The 27351-nt window shown below is 42.8% G+C and overlaps 1 protein-coding gene and 1 long non-coding RNA gene across 2 annotated transcripts in view; one reads left to right on the forward strand and one right to left on the reverse strand.

The window, feature by feature from the left end:
* Nucleotides 1-8721: 8721 nt before the first annotated feature.
* On the reverse strand, nt 8722-20118 carry LOC142445161 (uncharacterized). Its single transcript, XR_012783990.1, has 3 exons — nt 19826-20118; nt 13954-14069; nt 8722-13880 (listed from the first exon to the last, which is right to left on the reverse strand). It is a non-coding gene; the product is annotated as an uncharacterized LOC142445161 (long non-coding RNA).
* TBCEL (tubulin folding cofactor E like) overlaps nt 19371-27351 on the forward strand; it is an 82365-nt gene continuing 74384 nt past the window's right edge. Inside the window, exon 1 of the mRNA XM_075546726.1 lies at nt 19371-19668. The gene's annotated coding sequence lies outside the window, so the exon portion shown is untranslated. The remainder of the gene's footprint in view (nt 19669-27351) is intronic.

Raw genomic sequence — 27351 nt, forward strand, 5'->3', positions numbered from 1 at the left:
TTTCGCGCGGAGCCAAGGACCGAGGCTGAAATCTAATCCCAGAGAGAGAGACCTTACATAACCACATAAAGGCTCAGAAGCCCTCACAACAGCTTGTTGATACCCCAAATCAGGAGCCTCTTATTGAAAGAGTAATACAGGTTTTAAAATCATTTTATTAGAGGCTCATCACAATCCACACATCCATCCATTGTGTAAAGCACATTTGTACATTCATTGCCCTCTTCATTCTCAAAACAGTTGCTCTGCACCTAAGCCCCTGGCATCAGCTCCTCGGGTAATACAGTTTTTATCAGGAAGTTTTAACCTAAGTACTCAAGGAATTCACATTGATACTGGAATTATTCAGAGTTATGAGGTTGTGATAGTTAGCCTAAATCGAGCCATTTTATATTAAGCAATCATTCTGCACCAGTCCTAAAGTGCAACCTCAGGCCTTGTAGCATTTTCTCACACACCAAAAAAAAAAAAAAAAAGGCCAACTAGCCCCTTGTTCCTAAAAGCCAGCAAAAGACTATCCTGTAACAGCCTGATTAGTTGTGCCCTTTAGTCACAAGTTCTGCTTCTGTACCAGCCTGCTTGTACAGTATCGCAATCTAATAAAACCTTATAAAAACCCAAGTCTCTAAGCAGGAGGGACCGGTGAGTCAAGTTTTTTTTTCCTTTCAGGCTGCAGGTCCCTGCACAGGTTCTTCTTCTTCTTTTTTTGTTAATAAACTTTTTATTTCTTTCAATCTCATGTTTCAGTTGTTCTTGTCTGGCTCATGTACAACAAGGTAAAGCCAAAAGCTGTAATTAAATCAGAAATTATTAAAAGTGGTAATTGGGGTCTGCTACCTACAAGAACTGTGGGATGTTCACTAGAAAAGTCCAACCTAAATTTCAAAGTGTTCTGATGGTAGTTGGAATTATTGATCAGGATTATGAAGAAATTAAGGCAGTGATAAAATCCGATATACCATGGTTTATAAAGAAGGAAGATTGCTTAAGTAAATTTATGCTTACTTGCATTTCTAGAGTTAAAATTTATACCTATCAGGGAAGAGTACTTGAGAAGTCTGACCACTGTATTTTAAATCAAGGAGTCTTTTGGAATGCTGTTGTGGGGAAACAATAGTGCCCCCACATGGATTTAGAAATTAGAGGGAAAAGGTTTTTCAAATCTGGATATGGGATCATTTCCTTAGGGCATTCAAGAGGGCCACTAAATAGCTCTAAATCCAGCTTGGAAGGAATGAGAGAAATTAATCAAGTCAGAATATTGCAAGATTATAAAATCATAGAGTGTAAAGAGCCTGTATCCTTATTGGTAAACCTAGAGACAAAAAATGTCTGTTTGATTAATTACTTCAAGAACAGCTGAACAAATTTACGAATAATTTTTTCAGTCTTTCAAATTATCCTGAGTGTGGCAAGAAGTTCTCACAACTCGTCAGCCCTCTAGATTCTCTGAGAGCTGGAAGCTGAACTTTACATAACAATGAACTCTATCTAAGTAGTTATACTGGTCCCGAACCTAGCAAGTTAACTGAGATCGCTAGCAGTGCTTTAAAATCTGCACTGTCCAAACAGAAGGGGGAGAAGAGTAATCCCATGTGTGACAAAGTTCATCTAGTCATTTCAACCAAAAAATTTTCTCCTTGCTAAAAGCTTGTAACAAAATTGGGGCAGATAAACATGTTTTCACTTCTACAGAAAAAGCTGGTCCTAAGAATTCCCAAGAAGATGGAAATTGCATTGGGGATCTAAGTCCGTTTATCACCTGAGGCTTTACATTTATGTTTTTGCAGAATAAAGCGATGGACTCCCTTTAGAAGGACGCAACCATGTTTGGAGAAAGATGAATGACAATGAGGAGATGGAGAAACCACCCAATCTGAACCATGATTCTGTTTCCAGGTTGCTGACACTCCGAAGGGAGGGCCTATTTGTTTATGTTTTCACAGGTAAAGGAGATAGGTGGATCTCTTTTCAGCCAGCAAGGCCCAGAAGAAAGGAGGGAAGCTCATGCTGTGCTCAGTGTTGGGGGTAGAGCCAGACATTCTGATGAGTAAGGCAGAAATTTAAATTTCCCTCTGGGTTTTGAAACTTTGCCTTGATGTGTGGGCGCCAGCCCTAGCTGTGTAGCTGTTAACTCTCAAACATGGAATAACTGGCTGGTCTTTAATGAAGCCAGCTATTGCCTTTGGATGATAATGGGTGAAGCATTCGCAGAATATGAAAACTCCAATACTGTGGAGGGGAGAGGAGATGTGGAAACCTGTAAAATTATGAGTTACCAGCATGTGGTTGCTGACAGACTCAAATGGCTCAAAAGTCCGGGGCAACATGGAAAGGTGTTAAGAAATGACACTGTGACTATTATTGATTGGGGCCTCCATGGTAAGTTTGTAACTAATTGCTCAGAGGAATCCAACATCACCTCGTGTGATTATATCAGTAATTGTGATTGGCAAAAGAACACTGATGATATTGTCACTACCAGGTCAGAGCTGATAGGCTGGCATGAAGGGGGCCTTATACCTCCCTGCCCCAGGTTACTGAAGCCTGTGCCAGGACTTGAACAGGGGGAGCTGTGGAAATTACCGCTTACCACTAAGCCTTTAACAGGCTACACAGGAAGCTTTACTGGCACCAGTCACTCAGGTTATACTTACACTTTTCACAAGAATGAGACGCGATCCATAGTCCCATGTGTAAAGCTGCCTTATGTGCTTGCTGTAGGAAACATCCTCATAACTGAAACTGCTCGCAGTGCCACTTGCCATAACTGTAAATTGTTCACGTGCATTAACCATACTCTGCTTGTAAGCCTTTCAAAAGACAGCATCCTCATCCTAAAGAGCAGGATGGGGGTGTGGATCCAGTGGAGAGGAAGCGCAGATGGGAGAGCAGTCCAGAATCATCCTTCATGATGCAAGTGAAGTCAAAGATGCTGAAAAGACCTTGCTGATTCGTGGGAATGTTGATCGCAGCTATAATCAGACTGATAGACATTGCCACCACTGCTGCCATCGCTGGGGGAGCTCTACAAGAGCCCATCAAAACTGAACCTTTCGTGCAGAAGTGGCAAGTGGACTCGCATCAGCTCTGGGCCACTCAGGCAAAGGTGGACGGTGAACTGGGGGGGAAAGTAGTGGGCAAACTGTCCAGTGATTGAGAGATCAAATCATGGACTTGCAACATCAATTAATGCTAAAATGTGATTGGAATGTAACTGCTTTTTGTATAACCCCTTTCCCATATAAAAAGACATTGCATTATTGGGATTTGATTAGAAAACATTTGCAAGGGTTTACGGGAAACATTTCATTAGATGTTGATCAGCTTAAAAAGGATATTTTCTACACATTCAAAGACAAGCTTGAGGCGTCTCTTGGCTCTGATATGATTAAGCAGTTGGTGAATGACATGGAACGGTTGGACCCGCGAGCTTTGGCTCAAAGCATTTCACATAGCTTAAGTTCCAGTCTGACTGTGTTGCTTATCATCATAATTTTGACGCTCGCAGTTTCATGTCGCTTCTATAGGAAGCTAAGAGATATGAAGAGAGACCATGTTGCCTCCGTGACACTAATAAATCTTAAATGTAATGCAGAAGGGGGAAATGTGGGAAGCTAGCACTAAGGGAACTAGAACTTATTCCCTGACTGGTATGGAGGGAATCTGAAAGGCCAGTGTTCCATGGTAGAAAAGCCGCCACTCTGGTGGTTGGAGATATAGTCTGAGTGCATTTTCCTGAGGTAATCTATCATTTCTACACATTCTCCCCATAAAGCTGTGCTACCTTAAAGTGAGCACATGATTGATTTTGTCTCCCTACAGAAGTAGACATACCTGTTTGTTCTATTTCTTCCTGCCGCAGCATCCGATGCCTCTCATACCTTCCCCCAATAGCAGTTGAACATAAGGGGACTTTACCCCCATGCCTGGATTCAAAATGTTTGCCATAAGCCTGAATATTTGGCTATATTAATTTGGTCATTAAATTTGCCTTGACATCTTAAAAAAATTGCCTCGACAGCTTTCAATGTACAGAAAATAACCACTTCGTCCCTATGGCTCTTTTGAATTTTATATATAAAACAAAAGGGGGAATTGTGGAATACAAAAAGACTGTTCCCCAACTCGACACCCCCAAATATATATGTTAGTCTTAGGACACTGCTTGCAACTAATGGTAAATGATTGTCAAGTTATCTCCCTGAAAACTCCAGCCTTCCAGAGCAACCAGACACCATTGTTTCTCCTACAATAGGTAGGGCTCACTCCCTGTTGGTAGGGACAGTGCATTGCTTCCCCTGAAAGCTTACCATATATACTAGTGTATAAGCCAAGTTTTTCAGCACAAAAAAATGTGCTGAAAAACTTAGCAGTGGTAGCTCCCCCCACCACCTCCCCAGGTAACGGGACGAGTGCCCATTATCTCAAGGGTGATTGCTGTTTCTCCGCTGTTCATTCAAAGCCTCGCTGACACTGCAGGGCTTTGAATGTTTGTTTACTCCCATCTAACCAATCAGAGCCGTCCTATGACGTGTATCTTTGAATAAGCCTTTTAAAGACCCTGTGCGAAGGATGTGGCATGGATGTCATCTGGTCAAGCCCGACTAACAAAAGGAGGAAATCTCATGAAGCCTGACATAGAGTTCATAGCAAAGTGGGTTCGAGATGCATGGGAAGACATTCCAGAAGACACGGTGCCACGTGCCTTCCAGACATGTAGTATTAGTAATGCTGTGGATGGCAGTGAAGACTGCGCTTTTTATGAAAATGACAGCAGTGATGGTGATGACAGCGATCTCAGTGAGGACAGCGTCTATGATGACCTCACACCAGCTGAAGCACTGCATTGGAATACGGATGATGATGAGGAATCCAGTTTTGAAGGATTTTAACTCTTTACATTTTAGCTTGGTTGCTGATTGATCTCAAGGAATAGTACTCTTAAGGTATCATTGTTGATACCTTATTGTTTTTGCTGAACCTATTTTCACTTACTGTTCTGGTTTACTAATGTTAAATGACTTGTCCTTTTATTGATGTTTTTAATTAAAATAAATATTTAAATACATTACCCCAATTTTTAGTAATTTTATTTTCATTTGTTTTGATTATTGAAACTCACCAATAGCTTCTGCATTTTCCACCCTAGGCTTATACTCGAGTCAATCAGTTTTTCTGGTTTCCCAGGTAATAATTAGGTACCTCGGCTTATATTCGGGTCGGCTTATATTCTAGTATATACAGTAGGCTAAATAAAATCTCCAACTCTAGAGCAATCGAGGTTAGGCTGCCATCATGAATCTAGGGTCTGCCCATCTTGTCCCATGTGTACCCCCAATACCTGCCTTTCCTATTGCTTGTATACCCCGAGATCGTCCCCCTCCCATTACTGTAGTACCTATAGCACAACCCCTTCCAGTGATGTACGTCTTTACCTGTAATTAGGGGGCTTGCATGTCCCCCAAAAGATATATAAGCCTTGGATAGTAATAAATCTCTCTCTCCTACCCTGTATCACTAAGAGGAGATGAGGTGAGCATGCTACCATGAGATGTGTCTGACTCCTTCATTTTACTCTCCCTTCTATCTCTCTTGCTGTCTATGACTTTACTATAATCTTTACTTATTATCGCTGTACAATTGTGCCTACTGGACCTGTGATGATTTGTTAGGGGTGGGATCCCCTGACAAAACAGAAAAGCCACAGGTTACTGGACAAACAGCTAAATAAATCCAAGTCAGCACCCACTGATGACTCTTGGGATTGACAGGAGATCAAACACCAGATGCAGAATCCAGATTCAGCAGAAGGGAGCTAGCTTCCAAAAAGCATTAATCTATACTGAGTAGGCCACACCCTGATAAACCGTCCTTAGTGTGACCAGGTTAATCCCGCCATGGAGCTGATCATTCTGTGTTAGAGCATATCATTAGAGAATCATGGTCCATCCAACTAGACTTGAAACTTAACTATCACAGAGAGAAACCTATGGATTAAAAGAAAGTTATGAGATTTCTTAACAAATGCAATGGATAGATTTTTATTTTGATCCTCATTCAAACAAACCAACAGAAAAAAATTTACTTGTAATTGGAATGGAAAATTGGAAACAAAGAGGAAATGGTAGTTGGAAATTTGGGCTTTGGTTATAGAAACAAAGCTGGAGATCACATGATACAATTTTGAGAAACCATGACTTCTTCACTGGAATTCTTTTCCCAACAATATTAAAGGTGACTATACATGCGGATCTTGACAGATGGAATACACAGGAATCAAATTGACTACATCTGCAGGAAGACCTGGTGGAGAAGCTCATTATCACCAGCCAAAAGGGACTAGAAACCAACGTTGGCACAGACCATTATTGTTCATATGACAGTTCAGGTGAAAGGTGAAAAAAATTAAAACAAGACAATGAGAACAACAATACAACCTTGAGTACTTTTCACCTTAATTTAAAAACCACCCCAAGAGCAGGTTTTATGCATTGAACACTAGTGACTGAAAAACAGATGCATTGAAGTATGACATTTAGAACATCATACATGAAAAAAGCAAAAGATCATTAAGCAGACAGGAAAAGAAAAGACAAAATTGGATATCAGAAGAGACTCTAAAACATGGTTTTGAACGTATAGTAGGACAAAAGGAAGAAATGATGAAGAGCTGAGCAGAATGTAATGCATTATGATGCACTATGCAAAGACCTGAAGTTAGAAACCAAAACCAAAGCGCATGCTTAGCATTTCTCCAGCTGAAAGAACTGAAGAAAAAGTTCACACCTCAAGGTATAATATTGGAAGATTCCGTGGGCAAAATAGTTAACTACGCAGGGAACGTCACAGAAGATGAAAGGAACACACTCAAGAACTGGCGGAAGTTCAACCATCCAAAGGGGTCACCACCTATGATGAACTTGGAGTTCTTGGTCCTGAAGGAAAAGTCAAAGCTGTCCTGAAGGCACGAGAGAAAGCGAGGATCCAGGATTTAACAGAATGCCCATTGAAACGTTTAACAAACTGAGCAATGCTGGAAGCATTCACTAATCGATGCCAAGGAATTTGGAAGGCAGTTACCTGGCCAACCAGTAAGAGATTCAAATGTGTGCCCATTCCAAAGAGAGATGACCCAATAGAATGTGGATATAATAGAAAAAACATCATTAGTATTGCATGCAAGTGAAACCCTGTTAAAGATAACTTTAAAAAGTTGCAGCAGTACATCAACAGGGTGCGCCAGAACTTGAAGCTGGACTAAGTTGACAATGTGGAATGGGGGATATCATCGCTGAAGTCAGATGGATCATGGCTGAAAACAAACAATACCAGAAACACGTTTATTTGATTTTATTGGCCGCGAAAAGGCATTACTGTGTGGATTCTAACTAACTATGGACAGCCTTGTGAAGAATGAAAATCCTTGAACACTCCATTATGCTCATGCACACACAGATGAAGGGGCCGTTCAAACAGAACAAGGAAATACTTCATGGTTTAAAATCAAGAACGATGTGCATCAAGGTTAGATGCTTTTGCCTTACTTATTCAGCCTGTGTAATGAGCAAATAATCTAAGAAACTGGACTCTATGAAGAAGAACGCAGCACTAGGACTGGAGGAAGCCTTGTGAACAACCTGCGCTATGCTGATGATATGATCTTGCTTGCTGAGAGTGAACAGGACTGGACTATCAAACACTATAGCCTTCATAATGACATGATGGATCACAACTGAAGGATTCGAGTGATGTATCAACATGGTAGCTGCAACGATGGGTTCAACCCTGACCATTGTGAGGATGGTAGTACAGGACTAGGCGGGGTTCTCACTGTTACCCCTGGCTTCACCATGCGCCAGAGCCAAACAACAACATCACAAGCTAACATCTACCTGCTGTGATCATTTTATTTCTTTCATGAAGTTTCGGTCAGATACTTGCAAGCACTTTGCATCTAATAAATGCTTCTTTTATAATGAAAACATGTCGACGACTTAACTAGGTGGTTTGGGGAGCAAAAGGTGAGTTAAATATTATTTGCACCATGCAAATGAGAGATAATTCATAGGCATAGGTAACTGTGCTACAGTGAAATTAAAGAAATGTTAATTTTTTAAAAGGCATCTTTTTAGTGATGATTTCTCCAAAGGAGAGAAAGAGATGAGGACAGAATTGTAAAATAATTCAACATGGACAACATCAATACACAGATGGAAACTCAGGTGATCAAAAAAGCAGTCAGTTCATTTGAAAGACAGACTACTGGTTTAGAAATAGAAATTGTCTCCAATACTAGTCATGGTCTTTCCACTAACCAGTTGTGTTGCCATAAATCATTTCATCTCTTTCTGTCTTAGAGATTCATTTACCAAATACTATAATCTGAATTGGATAAGATACAATGATACACCACCTGAAATCATGTGTAAAATATTTTGCATGTGTTTACATATGCATTTTCATGAAGAAATAGTAGAGGTTCCACCAGATTCTCTTGAAAAAATATCATTTTTATTGGGGGCTCGTACAACTCATCACAATCCATACATCCATCCATTGTGTCAAGCACATTTGTACATTTGTTGCCATCATCATTTTCAAAACATTTTTGTTCTACTTGAGTCCTTGGTATCAGCTTCTCACTTTTCCCCCTCCCTTCCCCACTCATGAACCCTTGATAATTTATAAATTATTATTTTTTCATGTCTTACACTGACTGATGTCTCCCTTCACCTACTTTTCTGTTGTCCATCCCCCTGAGAGGGGGGTTATATGTAGCTCATTGTCATCAGTTCCCCTTTTCTCCCCCCACCTTCACCTTATGATCCTGGTATGGCTACTCTCAATATTGGTCCTGAGGGGTTACCTGTCCTGGATTCCCTGTGTTTCCAGTCCTTATCTGTACCTGTGTATCTTTTGATATCGTCTGTTTTTGATAGCCAGGCACCATCAGCTTCCTTCACCACATTTGCTTATGCACCCGTTTTGTCTTCAGCGATCATGTTGGGACGGTGAGCACCAGATTCTCAAAGAGATCACAATTCTAAAATGGATAGGAACCATGTAGGCTACATCAACCTTATAAGTTCTGTAATTTGGTGTTACTGTGTTTTACTTTTGTCAAAACCATTGACATATTTGTCAGGAAATAGACTGCCATGCCAAGCTTAATAACCAAGCAAAGGGAAAATATACTTTTACTTTAAATTGGCATGTCATGAATACAACTTATTAAAAAAATATCAGGACTTCTTTACTGAGCAGAATCTGGTTTTAAATGAAACTCTTGATTTTCTGTTATCAATTTACATAGATGAATCCCTCATAAGAATTTCATTTTAGAAGGTTGTCGTTGTTGTTGCTAGGTGTCCAATTCACGAGTGGCTTTATGTATAACAAAACCACTCATTGTGCAGCCCTGTGTCATATTAATTTTCATGGAGTCCTTAAGATTACAAAACTAATGTGCACTCACTTTCTAGAAGTTTAACTAACTATTCTTATTTTTTATTTTGGTAAAGAATAATGTGTTCTCAATTATCCCCAGGTTGGTTCCAATGCACGCGTACTATATGTACAACAGAGCAAAGAAATGCCCAATCCTGTACCATCCTCACGATTGTTATGTTTCAGCCCATTGCTGTAGCCACCATGTCAATTTGTTTCATTCAAAGACTTCTCTTTTTAAAGGATGGTGTTTACCTAGGATGATGTCCTCCAGGGCTGGTGTCTCCTGAAAATATGTCTAAAGTCTGTGAGATGAAGCCTCACTATTATTTGTCTGTTCTTCTAGCAGTCATCAGTGCTTTTTATATACTTTACAAATTTCCTAATTTAAATGCATCATTATTTTTCAGTGTCAAGATGGCTTCCATTGGAACATGGACTTCAGCCTGTCAATCACGTTGCAGCTTGATTGGAGGGCAACCAAGATCAATGGCTTTCTGAGACAGGTCTCCTTCTCTCTTTCTCCCTGGTGGTGGGGTACACCCTCTCTTTCTGCCTCACCTACCTGTTGACAAGCCATGTGGAACCAGGCTGAAACCTGAGTGAGCCATGCAGCTGAACCCTGCCAGGGCCTTGTGATGCATCCACCAACATTGGATCTACAAGACTTGACACCCACAGGTCTGTGATCTTCCTGCATTCTGAATCATTGCGTCTGGCTGCATCAGTCTGAAGAGGGATTTATGGACTAGTATCAGACATATGAGTAGTATTGGACGTATGGATTTGACCTTGACTGGGCTGGATGTTTTCTTAATATACAGTGATACCTTTGATATAAGCTTTATCTTACACATACTAGGGGGTGCCTGAAAACAGACTTGCGTTGGGCAGATTGGAGCTTTTGTTGAACACAGTTTTTCCTGCTAGAGTTAGTGCACCCAGCGGCATTGCCTGGGAAAGTTTTGTCTGGTCACAGTGAATTATTTTGTACAAGCAGTTTTGCTCAAACCTCATTTTTTTGTGATGGCCGATTTAAGAGAACAGCATGTGGCTGTGAAATTTTGTTTCCTGCTCAGGAAAAATACCACAGAAATTATTGTGACGTTGAACAGATCTTATAAGGACATTACTATGGGAAAAACTCAAGTGGCTTTCTCTTTTCAAAAAAGGTGAAATGTCAATTGATGACAAACCTAGTTCTGGACATCTGTCAACTTCCCAAACAAAATGTCAACTCATCATGCAAAATGGTATTCAGTCCATCAGGTCATACTATTAACAAAGCTTTTTTATTTAGGGGTTCTGAGAAGATTGTGTAACAGTGTGCAACAGGTCTGATTTGTGGCAGACAGGGAACTGGTTTTGCTACCAGGACAATGCACCTGCTCATGCAGCCGTACCAAGGCGCCAGTTTTTGGCAAAAAAGCAGCATGCCTTTCTTGTCCCATATACCTTACGCACCTGACCTCACTCCATGTGGCTTCTTTTTGTTTCCACAAATGCAGAGGGACATGAAAGGCCATCCAGAGGAGGTGAAGAAAAAAAATGAGGGAGGTGCTGGCAACCATCCAAAACAGATGCGTTTGAAAGCTGATTCAAAAAATGTATTAAGTACTTTCTTTTATTAAATTGGCACTCTACGATGCTCACCCTCCTGACACAACTGCTGAAGCCAAAGTGGGTGAACAAGTAAATGTGGTGAAGAAAGCTGATGGTGCCCGGCTAGCAAAAGAGATAGTGTCTGAGGTCTTAAAGGCTTGAAGATAACAAGCGGCCATTTAGCTCAGAAGCAACAAAGCCCACATGTAAGAACACACCAGCCTGTGTGATCCCGTGATCCCGAAGGGATCAGTTATCAGGCATCAAAGAACAAAAAATCATATCATTGGCTGCACACCTCCATGATACGATCGCCGAAGACAAATGGGTGCATAAGCAAATGTGGCGAAGAAAGCTGATGGTGCCCAGCTATCGAAAGAGATAGTGTCTGGGATCTTAAAGGCTTGAAGGTGAACAAGCGGCCATCTAGCTCAGAAGCAATACAGCCCACATGGAAGAAGCACACCAGTATGTGCGATCACAAGGTGCCAAAGGGACCAGGTTTAAGGCATCATGCAAAAAAATAAAAAAGAATATATATATATATATATACCATAGTGAATGAAGGGGGAAGTGCAGAGTGGAGACCCAAGGCCCATTTGTTGGCCACTGGAGATCCCCTCATAGAGGGGTTTAGGAGAGGAGATGGGTCAGTCAGGGTGCGATGTAGTCCCGATGAAGAACACAGCTTTCTCCCAGATCCTGGATGATTCCCCCCGCCCCACCCCTTACATGATCTGAATTCTACCTTGCAGGACTGGATAGGACAGAGGTTGTACACTGGTACATATGGGATCTGGAGGCACAGGGAATCCAGGGTGGATGATACCTTCAGGACCAGGGGTGTGAGGGGCGATGCTGGGAGAGTGAAGGGTGAGTGGGTTGGAAAGGGGGAACTGATTACAAGGATCCACATGTGACCTCCTCCCTGGGAAATGGACGGCAGAGAAGGGGGGGAAGGGAGACTCCGGATAGGGCAAGATATGACAAAATAACAGTCTATAAATTATCAAGGGCTCATGAGGGAGGGGGGAGCGGGGAGGGAGGGGAAAAAAATGAAGACCTGATTCAAAGGGCTTAAGTGGAGAGCAAATGCTTTGAAAATGATTAGGGCAAAGAATGTACGGATGTGCTTTATACAATTGAAGTATGTATATGTATGGATTGTGATAAGAGTTGTATGAGCCCCTAATAAAATGTAATAAAAATGTATTAAGTGTAAGAAGAGTACTTTGATGGTCATAAGGTTGTTTTGTAAAAAAATACATAGCTTTATTTTAAAAAATGTTTTCAAAACCATTTCGGGGGGTACCCCCTCATATGAGTGTCTCTAGATTTGTTTCACTAGTCTACCTGGCCTCCCGCACAACCTTTTATTCATCATTCAGATTTCACATGCATAAGAGGTAATTGAAAATACTAAGGCTTACATTTGGTATACCTTAGTTCTCCAAGTTACATCTTTGCTCTTTAACTTTAAATCGATCTTGGGCAGCAGATTTGCCCAATGCAAATGGTCCTTTGATTTCTTTGCTGCTGCTTCCATGAGCACTGATTATAAATCTAAGTAACATGAAATCCTTGACAACTTTCATCTTTTCTCCATTGATCATGATGCTGACTTGTAAGAATTTTTATTTTCCTTACATTGAGTGGTAATCCATACTGAAGCCTACAGCCTTTGATCTTCATCAGTAAGTGCTTCCAGTCCTTTTGGCTTTTAACAAACCAGGGTATGTCTTCAGTACATAAGAGATAACGGGTCTTCCTCCAGTCCTGATGCTGCATTCTTCTTTTAATGTTAGACAGACCTAAATATCAATTGTCTCTGTTACTCACCCACTGCATATTGCTAGGCATACTATTTAACCTGAGTCTTCCATGGTATATCAGATGGTACCAAACCTACCTCATAACATCCTTGTGAGGATTACAGGGTTTAATCTAGGTCAAATATCTTGAGCAGTGTAGGACACATAATAAAATTTCAGATCATTGTTAGGATTGTCTTATGGCATTCAAAATCAAACAAAATCAAAAGAAAACCCCAAACTACTGTCATTGAGTTGATCCAGGTTCAAAGTGACGCTAAATAGGGTTTCTAAGGCTGTCAATCTTTACAGAGGCAGATAGCCTCATCCCTTTCTCTCAGAGAGGCTGCTGGTTTTGAACTGCCAACCTTGCAATTAGAAATTTGAGGTTTACCCGAGAGCACCACTGGAGGAACATAGACTTAAAATGTTAGAGATGTAGGTCTGTCCGATCAGTCCAACTGATCCAGGAATTATTTATCAAATAAGGAACTGATTGATCATTTTGCTATCATACAAACATCTTACAATTATTGGCAGTTTCTGATCTACGTTTACACATTGGTTGTTCTTCATCTCCCAGGAGTTGAACTTTATGAAGATTGACTTAGGGGCCAGCCAGTAACTGATATAAACCTTATAACATGGCAACTCAGTTGGGGCTTTCTGATGGATGACAGCTGGGAGCCAGGAGAGGAGTGTGACCTTTGGACACAGTTCCTTTCTCCTCTGCCCTCCTCCACCACCTTGAATTTCCTAGGCAGCTTGAAGTGCTGTCATTTAGGCAAAGACTGGGAGCACTGAAGACCAAGGGAAATGCTGGCAAGTGGGGCAGAGTCAAGGGGCGGAGAAAAGCAGCAGCAGTGTAGATGGCAGGAACCACGAGATTGGCAGACAGTGGCGCTGGGCAGAGTCAATCTATGGAGCAGAGGACGGTACCTGCAGGCTGAAGGTCACCATCTCAGCAGAGGCTTGGGTACACACCACACACAAATGACCTTTAAAATGTTTTGTTTCCTGTAAACAAAACAAACAAATAAACAAACCCATTGTCATCAGGTTGATTGCAAAATATCGTAGAAAACCTTACCTTTCTCCCTTGGACTGTCTCATGGTTCCCAACTGTTGGCCTTGTGACTAGCAGTCCAATGGAGGAGTCCTGATGAAGCAGTGGTTTCATATTGGGCTACTACCACAGGGCCACTCCTTGGAAGAAAGATGAGGTGTTTTACTTCTGTAAAGAGTTAGAGCCTCAGAAACCCACAAAAGCAGTTCTACCCTGTCCTGTAGGGTCACTACGAGTCAGATCAACTCTCACTATGAGTCAGAGTGAGTTTTTGCCTCTAGCACTTTTGTCATGCTACCCTGTCACTGTTATCCTAAAGTTGCTGATTGAAAGCTCATCCAGCAAGCACAGGGTGCTAGCCTTAGCCAAGACAAGTCTCAGAGAGAATAAACATAGCTCCTCAATGCCTGACCCGAGCTGATGATCTATCCAAGAACAAGTATTGTTGCTACCTGCATTGAATCTGTTCCAACACATAGTGACCACGTGTGGTCAGAATGGAGTACTGTACAGCCCCGCATTGCCCTCACAATTGTCCCTATGCCTGAGCCCGCTGTTTCAGCTACAGTGTCAATCCGGCTCCTTGGGACCTTCCTCTTTTTCCACTGGCCCTCTACTTTACCAAGCATGATGTCCTTCTCCAGGGACGGGTCTCTTCTGACAACATGCCCATGTATGTGAGATGAAGTCTCGCCATCCTTCCCTCTAAGGAGCATCAAGACAAATCTGACCTTTTAGCAGTTCGTGATACTTTCAATTTTCTTCTCCAGCACCAAAATTAAAATAATGAATCGATTGTTCTTCTGTCTTCCTCATTCAATGACCAACTTCCCCATGCATATGATACAATGGATCATACCATGGCTTTGGTCAGGTGCACCTTAGTCCTCAAAGTAACATCCTTGCTTTTCAATTCTCTAAAGGGGTCTTGTGCAGCAGATGAACCTAATGCAACACATGTTTTGATCTCTTGACTGCTGCTTCCATGAGCATTGATATTGAATCTAAGCAAGACAAAATCCTTGACAACTTCACCTTTCGGTGGCTTGTGTGTTGCTGTGATGTTCGAAGTGACGTCGCTGCTATTTCAAATGCCAGCAGGATCACATAAAGTGGGAGAGAGATCCATGCTGTGCCCACCCACTGATACAGAAATGGACATGGGTAATTTGGGAAGAGAGCAATTTAATTTCCCTTTTAGACAAAAGTGGCTCACCCTCCTATGACTACTGAGTGGGGTACTTTTAGGGGTGGAGGACCAATTTACCTCAAATCTGTTCTTATTGGACACTGTTTTATTTCTATAAGTAATTTGTTCTTGGTGTTTAACTTCTATTTCTCACCAAAACCAAGCCAACTGCTGTTGAGTCCGTTCTGCCTCAGAGCAGCGCTGCAGGACAGAGTAGAACTGCTCTCCAGGGTTTCCCGGGCGGTAACTCTTTACAGGAGGTGGCAGCCTCAGCTGTCTTCTTGGAGTAGGGGGCAGGCTAAAACTGCTGACTGTATCGTTAGTGGCCCAAGACTTAGAAGCTCAGGACTTCCTTCTCCGGCTAACAACATGGCTTTCCATTGACAACACTACGTCAAGATCTCATGTGGACCTACCTCGATTGGATCTGAGTGCAGAGTCCTCATCCTACAAGTCTTACCTCTATTTGTAATTTTTGAGGCTACTCGCTTATGCACACAGTTCACTGAGGAACTGGATTTTTTATTTAATGAGCTAGTGACCACTATATCGCTTAGAGCAGGGACAGAGTAAGAGGAGACCAAAGCCAGAGCTGAGGCTGCAGACAGAAGCAGGGCTGAGATGACAGAACTGAGTAAAGTAGGTTAATAATTATGGACTTTTCCCAAGAGCCATGAGGAGCCTCAGAAGGGCTTTCAACTATGGGAATATGTGCAGATATGCATCTTAGAAAAATAATTCTGTCTGTTTTGTGGGTAGAAACTTTAATCTTGCCTTTAGCATTTTCTCTATATGGGAAGGGATCGAAACAAAAGAAAGGGTCTCAAGGATATCTCAAAGAAACAGAGATGTCTAACCAATCACTCCTATTCACAGGCAATATTTGTGCATATATTTATAGACATTGTAATCCTATTTGCTTCTTTTGACCCCCAAGGTCACTCGAGGTCACATTTCATCCGTCCTCCTCTTTTCATACACACACTTTGTGAAAAGCAGATCATGAGATTTTCCCCTGAACTTTGATCTTGAGTTCCTCCTCAGCGAGCCTGCCTTTGAAGGCTTCATGCCAATGTTCCTGGTGCTTTGAAAGCCAGAAAGGGGTCGGTTGACTGTGGAACGAGGAGGACAGTCCCAGTGAAGGCAACCAAAGCCACATTGCTTGGGTCACCGCCTTTATCTTTACGTTCCTAGAATCAGCTCCTTCTGGCTGCTTTCTCCCTAGCCTTGGGACACCCACCTACGGGGGTAAGACAAACAAAATAACGTGACAGGAAGTGCCTGGGAACTGATATTGGTGAGCTGCCATTGAGTTTCTCTTAACCCATTTTCTAGGAACTAATACACAGACGTGCGTGTACCCTGTTACCTCCTCACCCAAACCCTAACATGTGAAGACACATATCGTTTATGCACGGGAACCTCTCCAACTTCTAGCACTTCAACTAAATTCTCTGAAGAACCACCTCTATCCCATGTATATTCCTGTGAAAGGAATAAAGAAGATTTAGTACTAAGGTAGCAGACAGACATTGGGCCTCCACTCAAGTACTCCCTTAACGCAAGAATACTTTGTTCTATTAAACTGGCATTTCATGACACTCACCTTCCCAACACAATCGCTGAAGACAAAGTGGGTGCATAAGCAAATGTGGTGAAGAAAGCTGATGGTGCCTGGTTATCAAAAGATATAGCATCTGGGGTCTTAAGGCTTGAAGGTAAACAAGCGGCCATCTAGCTCAGAAGCAACAAAGTCCACATGGAAGAAGCACGCCAGCCTGCGTGATCACAAGTTGCTGAAGGGATCAGTTATCAGGCATCAAAGAACAAAAAAATCCTATTATTGTGTGCTTACCTCCATGATATGCTCACTGAAGACAAATGGGTGCATAAGCAAATGTGGTGAAGAAACCTGATGGTCCTTGGCTATCAAAAGATACAGTGTTTGGGGTCTTAAAGGCTTGAAGGTAAATAAGCAGCCATCTAGCTCAGAAACAACAAAGTCCACATGGAAGAAACACACCAGCCTGTGTGATCACGAGGTGTCGAAGGGATCAGGAATCAGGCATCATCAGAACAAAAAATCATATCATTGTGAATAAGGGGGAGTGAGGATTGGAGACCCAAAGCCCATCTGTAGGCAATTGGACATCCCCTTACAGAAGGGTCACGGGGAGGAGAAGAGCCAGTCAGGGTGCAGGGTAGCAACAATAAAACATACAACTTTCCTCTAGTTCCTAAATGCTTCCTCCTCCCCACCCACTATCATGACCCCAATCTACCTTACAAATCTGGCTAGACCAGAGAATGTACACTGGTACAGATGGGAACTGGAAACACAGGGAATCCACGATGGAAGATACCTCCAGGACCAGTGGTGAGAGTGGTGATACTGGGATGGAGGAGGGAGGGTGGGGTGGAAAGGGGAATGGATTACAAGGATCTACATATAACCTCCGCCCTGGAGGATGGACAACAGAAAAGTGGGTGAAGGGAGACGTTAAATAGTGTAAGATATGACAAAATAATAATTTATAAATGATCAAGGGTTCATGAGGGAGGGAAAAAAATGAGAAGTTGATGCCAGGGGCTTAAGTGGAGATCAAATGTTTTGGGAATGATGAGGGCAATGAATGTACAACTGTGCTTTACACAATTGATGCATATATGGATTGTAATAAGAATTGTGTGAGCCCTTAATAAAATGATTAAAAAATATTCAAAATAAACTAAAATACTCTGTAAAATGAAAAAAATTACCACAGAATAAATCTAGGTAAAATATATAAAAAAAGAGTTGTCCAATCATCACCACAATCAATTACAAAAAAGAAGCACATAAGCAATCACAGCCCAACAGTGGTATATGAGGGGTCTTCAAAAAGTTCATGGAAACGTTCCATTCTCTTTGAATTCCATTTCTTCCAAAACTTTCTGAAGCCCTGTTATATAATGAGACAACAGCATGGTATACCATGAGGCACATGGTTTTAAGATGAACTGAATTCCAATCTCCGCTTGGTTGGTCGTTTTGAATAACTGGGCGATCCTCTCTAAATTTCATTTTTCAAATCTACAATATGCCTGCCTTTGGAAAATTGTAAGAACTAGAAATGGCATGTGTACATGGCCTGGTACCTACAAAACCAAAGTCAAATCCACTGCCATCAAGTTGATTGTAGTGTCCCTATACAGGATTTCTGGGACTGTGCATCTTTGTAGGAGCAGACAGCTGCATCATTCTCCCTCCCTGAAGCTGGTGGATGAACCACCCACTTTGTGGTTAACTGTCCCATGCTTAAGTAACAATACTATCAGGGCACTGTTACCTACAAGGGATTTATTAATGGAAGCTACACTCCGTTTATTGCACTGCGGTGGCTCGCATGTTGCTATCATCCTGGAAGCTATGCCACTGGTATTTCAAATGCCAACAGGCTCACCTATGGTGGGCAGTTGTCATCGGACATCCAGAGTATAAAGTAAGGATCGGTGGCCTCAAATGCACCCATCAAAGTCTTCAGGCACATGAGAGAATATTGTTGTAAATGGTGCTCAAAGATGAGCTATTCAATTGGAAGCCACTCTCTAACCCACAGCAATGGGCTCAGACCTATCAAGGATGAATGAAAGGGATGGGGCAGCCTCTCATTCTGTTAGGAATTGGTCGCCATGAGTCAAAGTCCACTAACTCCCAGGCAACTAACATTAACAATTACTACGTTAGTGTTGGAGCTTTGAAACGTCGTCTAGCTACAAGCCTAGCGAAGGCGTCACCATAAGGGCCAGGCACTACCATGTCCTGGTGCAAACGCATCATGGAATGCCACTTAATAACAGCCGATAATCCACCTTGTGTAGGTTTTGCATTTTGTGGATAAGGCCACTGAATCCAGAGAGAGGCGGTGTCAGTGGTCAGGGTCACAGAGCTATTGGTGAGGGAGCCAAGGCAAGATCCCAGGTGTGTCTGGAGGGGTTCAGCCCAGTCCTCCGTTTAGCAGCCCTCTGACGTGTCCGCATCCCCCTCTGAGGGGCCCAGGGGTACTCCCCCTGTGCGCCGGACGTGTCCCTTCAGGTGAACCTGCCAGAGGGGAGGAGGACAGGAGGCGCGTTTCTAGGGAGGCCGGCCCAGAGCCGACGTCCTCGTCGTCATGGAAACCCGGCTAGGTTGGCGAAGACCCGCTCCTCCTCCGGCGCCCCCGCCCATTCACGCAGCGGACGTGACACGTGCGCCGGGGTCACGTGTTGTTGTTGGGCCGCGACAGCTGCTTCCGGGTCGATGCGGGACACCGGGCTCCGGCGGCCGGAGTGCGGGGCGCGGTGAAGCGGAGCCGGTCCGGGGCAGCCCGGGACCAGGCCCGGGCTGAGCGGCGGCGGCGGCCGGGAGGCGGGAGGAGAGGAGCGGCCGCGGGAGCTTCCGCAGCGGCTGCCCGGCCTCCCGGGCTGAGGGGTGCGCGCATCCCGGGCCTGCTGGCTAGGCCGGGCCCTCGAGGCCCGAGGCGCTCCCCGCCGGAGCCGAGGCGGGCAAGACCGTTCCTGCCAGGCGCAACGTAAGGACGCCCCGGGTGGGGGTGGGGCGGGGGATGCGAGCGCCGGGGTGCCTGCCCGAGGCCGCCGCAGGAGCGGGGGACCTGCCTTGGGACTGGTGGGTAGGTAGGGCCGGCCTGGGCTGGTCCCGGGGTGGGAGGAGGGGTGCGGGGAGCTTACCGGAGTTCCTGGGAAGTTCAAGGCTTCTCCCTGCCCTCCTGGGGCGTGGGGGATGGGAAGGTGCCCCCTTGGCTGAGGCTCCTGGAGATCCCAGGAAACTTGTCTCCGTACACAAACTCGGGGGGCAGGTCTCCTGGGAGCTTTGATGGATAAAGGCAAGGAGGGGAACATGCCCTGGCTTGTTAGACGCTGGGCTGGGGTTTCTTCAGGGGGTGCTGAAAGGATACAGTAGTTGAATAAGGGCCTTGGGGAGAATAGATTTGCCCCCCAGGTAGGAGGTGCTGAGCTAGAGGGCGTGGGAATAAGACAGGGGCTGGCGGGTCCTTGAGGGGCTGGCTTGTGAAGATCTGCGTGGCAGGACTCTGTGTTGAGAATGAGGAATTCACATTCAAAGGCACCAAGGAAGACATTCTGGAAAAGAAGAGGACTGAAAAACTACCGAGACGCTCAGTATTGCGAGAAGTTGTAATTAAGGAAAGTTTCTTGGGAAAGAGGAACTTTTTGCAGTCAGTCCATGGAGGAAGGAGAGGCTCTTCTATTCTGAGGGTTGCTAGGCTACAGAGAGCTTGTAGGCAACCCCAAGAGCTGTTTGGGGGAAGCCTGCAGTCCTCTTGGGTGCTTTGCAAGGGCCCCTACCTGTAAGTACCCTGCCTTGCTGCGGGGCTCTTCAGTGGATTGACAAGGGTGCCCAGCCTGAGCTACTGTAGGTGCTGGGGACGGACGGAAACATTCCCACGTTACGACTGAGACCTTAGTCCTGATTCTCTGAGAGTAGCTTTCCAACTTCCTCGTCATGCCTCACAGTGAGAAGTGCTGTTTTTATCGTCGTCTCGTGGAGCCCTCCACAAGGCTGCAGAGTTTCACAGAGCAATAGATGCCTTCTTAAATGTGATTGTAGCCTGATACTTTCTTCTAAAAGCGGACTGAAATAAACATGGATTACTAAACTGATTTTCCAATTTGCATTTTGAGAAACACTATCTGAGTCGTGTGTTGGTTTACATTATGTGACCCCGATGCTCTAAAGTTCCATAATCATAATCTTGGTGGGACCTGATCATTTGGTAACATTTCGAAGGGGTGGGTATATCTTTTCCATTGCCTTTAGCTCGACAATGTGAGATGCCTAGATTATGTTACCACTCCAAGATCCAGTAACTCAAGATGAACCCCAGCTCTTCTGACTCTACTATTTGCTGTAGGGTGTATTTTTTTGCTACACAATTAAAGAGATGAATTTCAGGGATTTAGAATATACTTTGTATTTAATCATAAACTTTTGTCTAACTTTGAGCCAGTTAGCATCTTAGTTCCTCCCATGGAAATGACTTTGTTAACTGGTGAGTAGTATTATGATAGAAGATGACTAGTAATAGGATAAAAGTTAGTGTGTTGCTGTGCCACGTGAGAGGGTTTTGTGCACTGCTGTTTAAAGTAGTCTGAAAAGTTGGCACAGCCTACCAAAGCCAAGTGTCAAGTGGGGTGGCCCCGTATTAGTCATTACGTATTCATAGGTGTGCATTTCAGACCAGTTTAATAGCGTTGATCTTTGTTTAGAACGAGCTCGTTTTATTTGGAGCATGGAATCAGGAAATAATTTCCCCAATTCATTGTCATCAGTGAGGCCTCACTACTGACTATTAGATGCCTTATAAAAAGTATTTTCTCATCATCAAACTTTGTGTGTTGTTAAGTACATATTTTTCTCTCCTTTGACTATTGCCTGTATCGTAGTTACTAATGCCATGTTATATTGGCATATATCAGCCATCATTTAAAAATTATCTTTTAATCAGGTATATATTATTTAGCTTAAATTAGTTTTTAAAAGATTTTATTTTTATTGGGGGAAAATAATTTGTACCTATTGTTAAACAGTTGTGGAGAATTTATCCTGAGTGATTGTGTATACATTATTTTTTTAAAGTTATAATTTCTTAAGTATGTCTACCTATAGCAAGTTCTTTTTTTTCTTGTAATCTTTGCTTCCAAACTCATGTTTGGAGATCAGATATTTATATTTTTTTTATAATTTTGAGTAAAAAAGATAGTATAGCTCTGAATAATGTTCTTTTGTTCATATGTCAATGAAGGGCCTCCAAAAAGTTCATATGGATGTGTGTGTGCATGTGCATGTAAAATATATTTATAAATATATATTTATATAAAATTTATATATAAACATATATGTATATATAAACACACACAAATATTGCATATATTATATGTATTTTCAACACATGAATTGTCTGGCATGCATTTTAGTTGGGTCCTAAACTCAGGTTAGGTATTTTGGGCCTAGGAGAAAGAGACAGTTTGAGCTTAAAAGACAGAGAAATCATTTAGCTCTGGTTGTATCTTTTGCCTCACATTCAAGTAGTCATTAAGTACACCTGTCCTCACTTTTTAATTTTTTCCGTTGAGCCAATTCGGACATTTCGTTGGGCTTGGTTGGTAAACATTCTAACCATTCTCATTTCATATGATCCCCCTTGTGCTTGATCGTACGTAGCTTCATCAGAGTACTTTTGGAAAGGTGATTGCTATGACCATTTTATTTCTCCCTCCAGCACCATTAGCCACTGCCTAGCACCAACTCTGCAGCTAGCCCACACTGTTCACATTGACCTTCAGGGGGCTTTACAGAATGACAGTGTTGTTCCACTCCTAGTTTCAGATCTTCATTCCTCGCATTGTGACATCGCTGTAAGTCTCTGCACAGGGATGTTCCTCCCACTTCTAGAAGCCCGCTCATCTGTATTTCATTCCTGATGAACTTTACCTTGGAGTGTCTTGCCTGTCTTGGCTGTGTTACTTTGCTTTGTGACCATAACCTCGTTGCTTGTTTTCTTAAAATGGGATTAATCATTAAAAAACCAAGCAAACTAAACTCACTGTTTAGTCAATGTCAGCTCATAGGGACCCTATAGGACAAGGTAGCGCTAACCGCCCTGTGGGTTTCAGAGACTGGAACTCTTTACGGGGATAGAAGACCTCAGGGGTGGGGGTGATTTTGAACTTTGGAACTTGCAGTTAGCAGCCCAACAGGTAACCACTATGCTCCAGGGCTCCTAGGAAATTAATAATGGTATGCTTCATAAAGTTGTTGTGAGAATTGAGTAAGCTAACACATATGAAACAATACATGCATGATACATAAAAATTCGCAATAGATTTTATATATTGTTATGATGATAGTAATGAGAAACAGGGTTGTGAGACAATAAATTCCATTGCATACATTATTAATAAGCAAATTCGTCATAGAATTTCAAGAATTCAGCCTTAAGATTCTTTTCTAATTTAGGTTAACAGATAATATATCTATATAGTATTTAAAGTTATAAAGATGCTTTGCCTTCTTTAAAAGTATGAATATATACTAAGTTGCCATATATACCTATGTATAAGCTGAGTTTGCCAGCACATTTTTAATGCAGTTTTTGTGGTAAAATTAGGTGCCTTGGTTGATATTTGGACTGACCTATACTTGAGTATATACGCTATTTTTTTCTTATTTATTTTAAACCACATTGTCTGAAGAATAAAATCCAAACTTTTTAACAGAGGACCTTGGGCATTTACATCTACTGGCCCTAACTTACAGATCCATCGACATCTTCCACTCTTCTTCCATAAACACTTCACATAACCACACTGCATTTCTCTCTTTTTCTTGTATGACATGCTTTTTGATTCATTTGTCACTTTGCGTGTGCTTCTACCCATCTTTTTCATGAAGTGAATTTTATGTATGACTAACTTCCTAAATGAAGATAGTCACTTTCATAGGGTTTTGTTCATACTTACTATGTATCTTTTCCTCTTGGAGGTAAAATGATTTAGTTCTGATATATATATATATATATATATTTATTTATGGTACATTTGTATACAATGACACAGTATATATAATTAGTCCACCGCTGCTAGAAGGTGTTAAGGATTTAGTTGTATTTCCTAAAATGCCGCTTGTAAATCTCGATCTCTGTGGCTGTGGTTTTAATCCCATTTTAGAATAGGTTGTCTGTGTGATATTGAGACAGGATTAGTGCGGGCGGGGTGTCTCTTGAATCAGATTTCTTTTGATAAATAAAACAGTTACATAAGCAAAATAAGCCCAGATAGGGTAAGATAGATGCCAAGATGGAGATTTCCAAGGAAACGGGAAGTAGAAACTGAAGAGACAAGCCAGAAACAACGAAGTCTCCTAGAGCCGCTTCTCCGATTTTGACTTCTAGCTTGCTAAACTGAGAAAATAAATTTGGGAAAGCCATTGTCAGCAGTACGTAACTAAAATAAAATTTGATACAGCAAGTGGTAGGGTGCTGATACCTAAAATCTGGATGTGCTTTTGGAACTAGGTAATAGGTAGAGACAGGAGACATTGTAAGGTGCCTAAGAGTATAATCCTGGATGGCCTTGAAGAAAGAGAATGTTGCTAGAGTTTTGGACATCAAAGGAAATGGGGGTGAAGGCCCAAAAGGAATTGAAATGAGCTTTAAAAAAATATATATATATATGGACAGACATAAAGCACAAAGATTATAATAGCTAATTAGTCCTCACAGCAGTACAGAGGGCTCAGTTTAACTCACTTCCATGGAACAGTTAATATACTAGAAATCCTTCAACTCAGGAGGGTTGCTGGGTCCAAGGTCAAGGAAGCAGACATCTGAGTCTTCCCTCAAGCAATGCAGGCAGAATCCTCCCACAGGCAGCAAACAGGCTGGGTCCCAACAGCAGTGATGGAAACCAGGTTGCGATAGTTCTCCAACATCACCTCCTGATACAGAGTCTTCTGAGCAGGGTTCAGGAGCAGCCATTCCTCCCAGGTGAACTTTACAGCCACATCATTGAATGTCAGTGATTCCTGAGCATTGGTCATTTTCTTGGGTCCTTAACACTGCCGGCAAATGAGATGCTCTACTTTTGTCTTAATCTTGATCTGCTCTAATGATGTTCACAAATTTGAATTCTCATGGACACCCCAGAAATAATAATAGCCAAACAAGGCACTTCTTCCTCTTTCCTCTAAGATGCTGGTGATGCACAATCTGCAGGCCTGTTTGGAGTCAGGTGAATGGATTTGGTTCATAACCCAGTCAGAAGTTGAAATCCTTCCTTGTGATACTTCAATGTGCAAGACAGTTGTTAGAGATTTCTAACTCCCTGGACTGGACCATATTTCTTTGTTCTTTCAGGAAGTACAAAACTTCCAAGCAAGAATGATCCACTATCTTTACACTCACACAGCATAGCCTGATCTGACATCCCCATCTTCCCCAATTTCAGTACTTCAAATTATTTGTCTCCAGGATCACCTTGGTCCTGAACTTCGTGGGACACTCACGCTGCACTTTCTCAGTCAGAGGAAGTGGAGATGAGCTTTAAAGAGAGCCTCTGTATAAGACAGTGTTCTCTAGAGAGAGAAAACCAGATTACTGATGATTTTATATTTTTTTATAAAGATAGATATATGACACAAGAAACGAACTGTTAAATTATAAAGCAGTACAAATAGCTCAGTACAACTTACTCCCATGAGAGAATTGTGAGACACTGACCTTCAAGTCTTGAGGGCCGCCAGGTAGTCCTCCGTAGAGAGAGGGAGGCTATCCCAGCACAGGCAGCAAAGCAGCAAGGCAGGTCACCAACTGTCCGTCCCCAGGTCAAGAGATGTAAATTTCAATTGTGTGGTCCTAAAGGGACCTCAACTTCCAGCGACAGTCCACACACAAGCTAGGCATCCCACAGGTAGTGTAGCCTGTAAATCGAGGCACAGAACAAGCGTGGAAGCTGCACACTGGTCCGATGATCAAAGAGTGAGAGACAAGAAAGGCGAGGCTCATCGAGCCATTTATCTCTCCACTCCTCAATTAATACCACTTGACAATAAACTATCTCAGGCTCACACAATAAACTATCTCAGCCTGTAGTATCTTAGAGAATATACTTGGAACCAGCCAGAATGTTGCTCAAAGTGTGGATATTAAAAGGTGCTTCTGACTAGTTTTTAAAAGAAAATTACAAAATGTCAATAATGGATGCTTTTTATGTAATATGTAATGTATTATGTTCAAATATATGATGAAACCGAATTCCACGGAATGTGTAAAGTGATGAATTTGGACATGTCTGATGAAATTTCTAAGCAAGATCTTAAAAGGACCACTTGATAGCTCCTTGCCACTTACTGTGAAATACATGAGGAAAGAGATGTACTTCAAAATGAATAGTGCAAAAGAAAAAGCAAGTGAAAGATTTGGGAAATGTGCAAATTCAGCATGTGTGTCCTAGAATGATCAAGGATGTGGCTAACACAGTCTGTGCTAAAGACTGGGCCTGATGAATCGTACCCACTCTCACAGCAGAAACCCCAGTAGCTTAGGTTGCAGAGGATAGAGGAAGAATGAAAGGAAAGAACATTGCTTCTTGGATTTCCAGGGGCATGAAGTAGGCCAAAGGAGCTATGTCTGTTGTTTTTTAAGGAAAGAAAAGGACCACCTTGGAATTCCTCAGAACTGTGGAAAGGAGCAAGGAGAGCCAGGCTGTTGCTGTTTCAGTGGGTGGGGTCACAGTCTCATGGATCTCAAAAGGTGGGGTCACCTTCGAGAGTACATGGCTGTGGGAAAGGTGTGCAAAGGGCATGGTGCTGCCACCTGATAAGGACAGCACCCCAAACTGCCCTTTGGGGTTTCTGAGGCTGTGGATCTTCATAGGAGCAGAAAGTCTCATCTTTCTTCCAAGCAGTGATGATTAGGGTCCACCAGCTGCCCTTGTGGTTTGCCATTCATTGTGTAACCCATTATGCCACCAGGACTCCTACAAAAAAGTCAGCAGACTTGGGGTGTAAAGTGGCTGTCTTACTGTTAAGGTTCCGAGATGGTTTACCGTGGTTCATTTCTACGCTGAAAGAATCCACACCACGGCAGCAGGACTTTTGTAAACAAAAGGACCTTTTAAGAGAGAAAGGGAAGTTTTGGGTAAAACCGTCTCAGATAGCACACATTATCTCTGGAAAGTGGAAGGCCCCATGGTGGGACCAAGGGAAAGTGGCTGCTTCAAGGGAGCACGAAAAATGGAAAAATGATGGGAAAGTGGAGTCCACAGAAGCAAAAGGGAAGAGAAGTCGAACATCAGGCACACAGGAGAGATCCCACCCACTGACCTACGACTGCAAGAGAGCCTGAGAGAGAGAGTGGCCTGTGTCGGTCTGTGCCATTTATCCTCTCCTAGCTCCGCTTGGGGCACTGGCAGGGACAGGGTGGTTGAGGGTATTGGCGCAGCTTAGTGGCTGAGCTCAGGCATACCTGTGACGTGATGTCTCAGGTTAACCTTCCCCTGTCTGTGTCCAGGGGCCCTTGGTCTGTGCATGCCCCAGCTGTGGACCGTCCTCGTAGGTGTCTGATAGGTGCCTGGTTTCTTTCGAGCCCTTGATGGTGACCTGGCCAGCTCATCTTTGTTTAGTGTAGGCCTTCCGTGGACAGCTTCCTTTACCCCTATCTTTCTACCTCTCCTTATGA

This window comes from Tenrec ecaudatus, chromosome 4, assembly GCF_050624435.1.
Source record: "Tenrec ecaudatus isolate mTenEca1 chromosome 4, mTenEca1.hap1, whole genome shotgun sequence".
Classification (NCBI taxonomy): domain Eukaryota; kingdom Metazoa; phylum Chordata; class Mammalia; order Afrosoricida; family Tenrecidae; genus Tenrec; species Tenrec ecaudatus.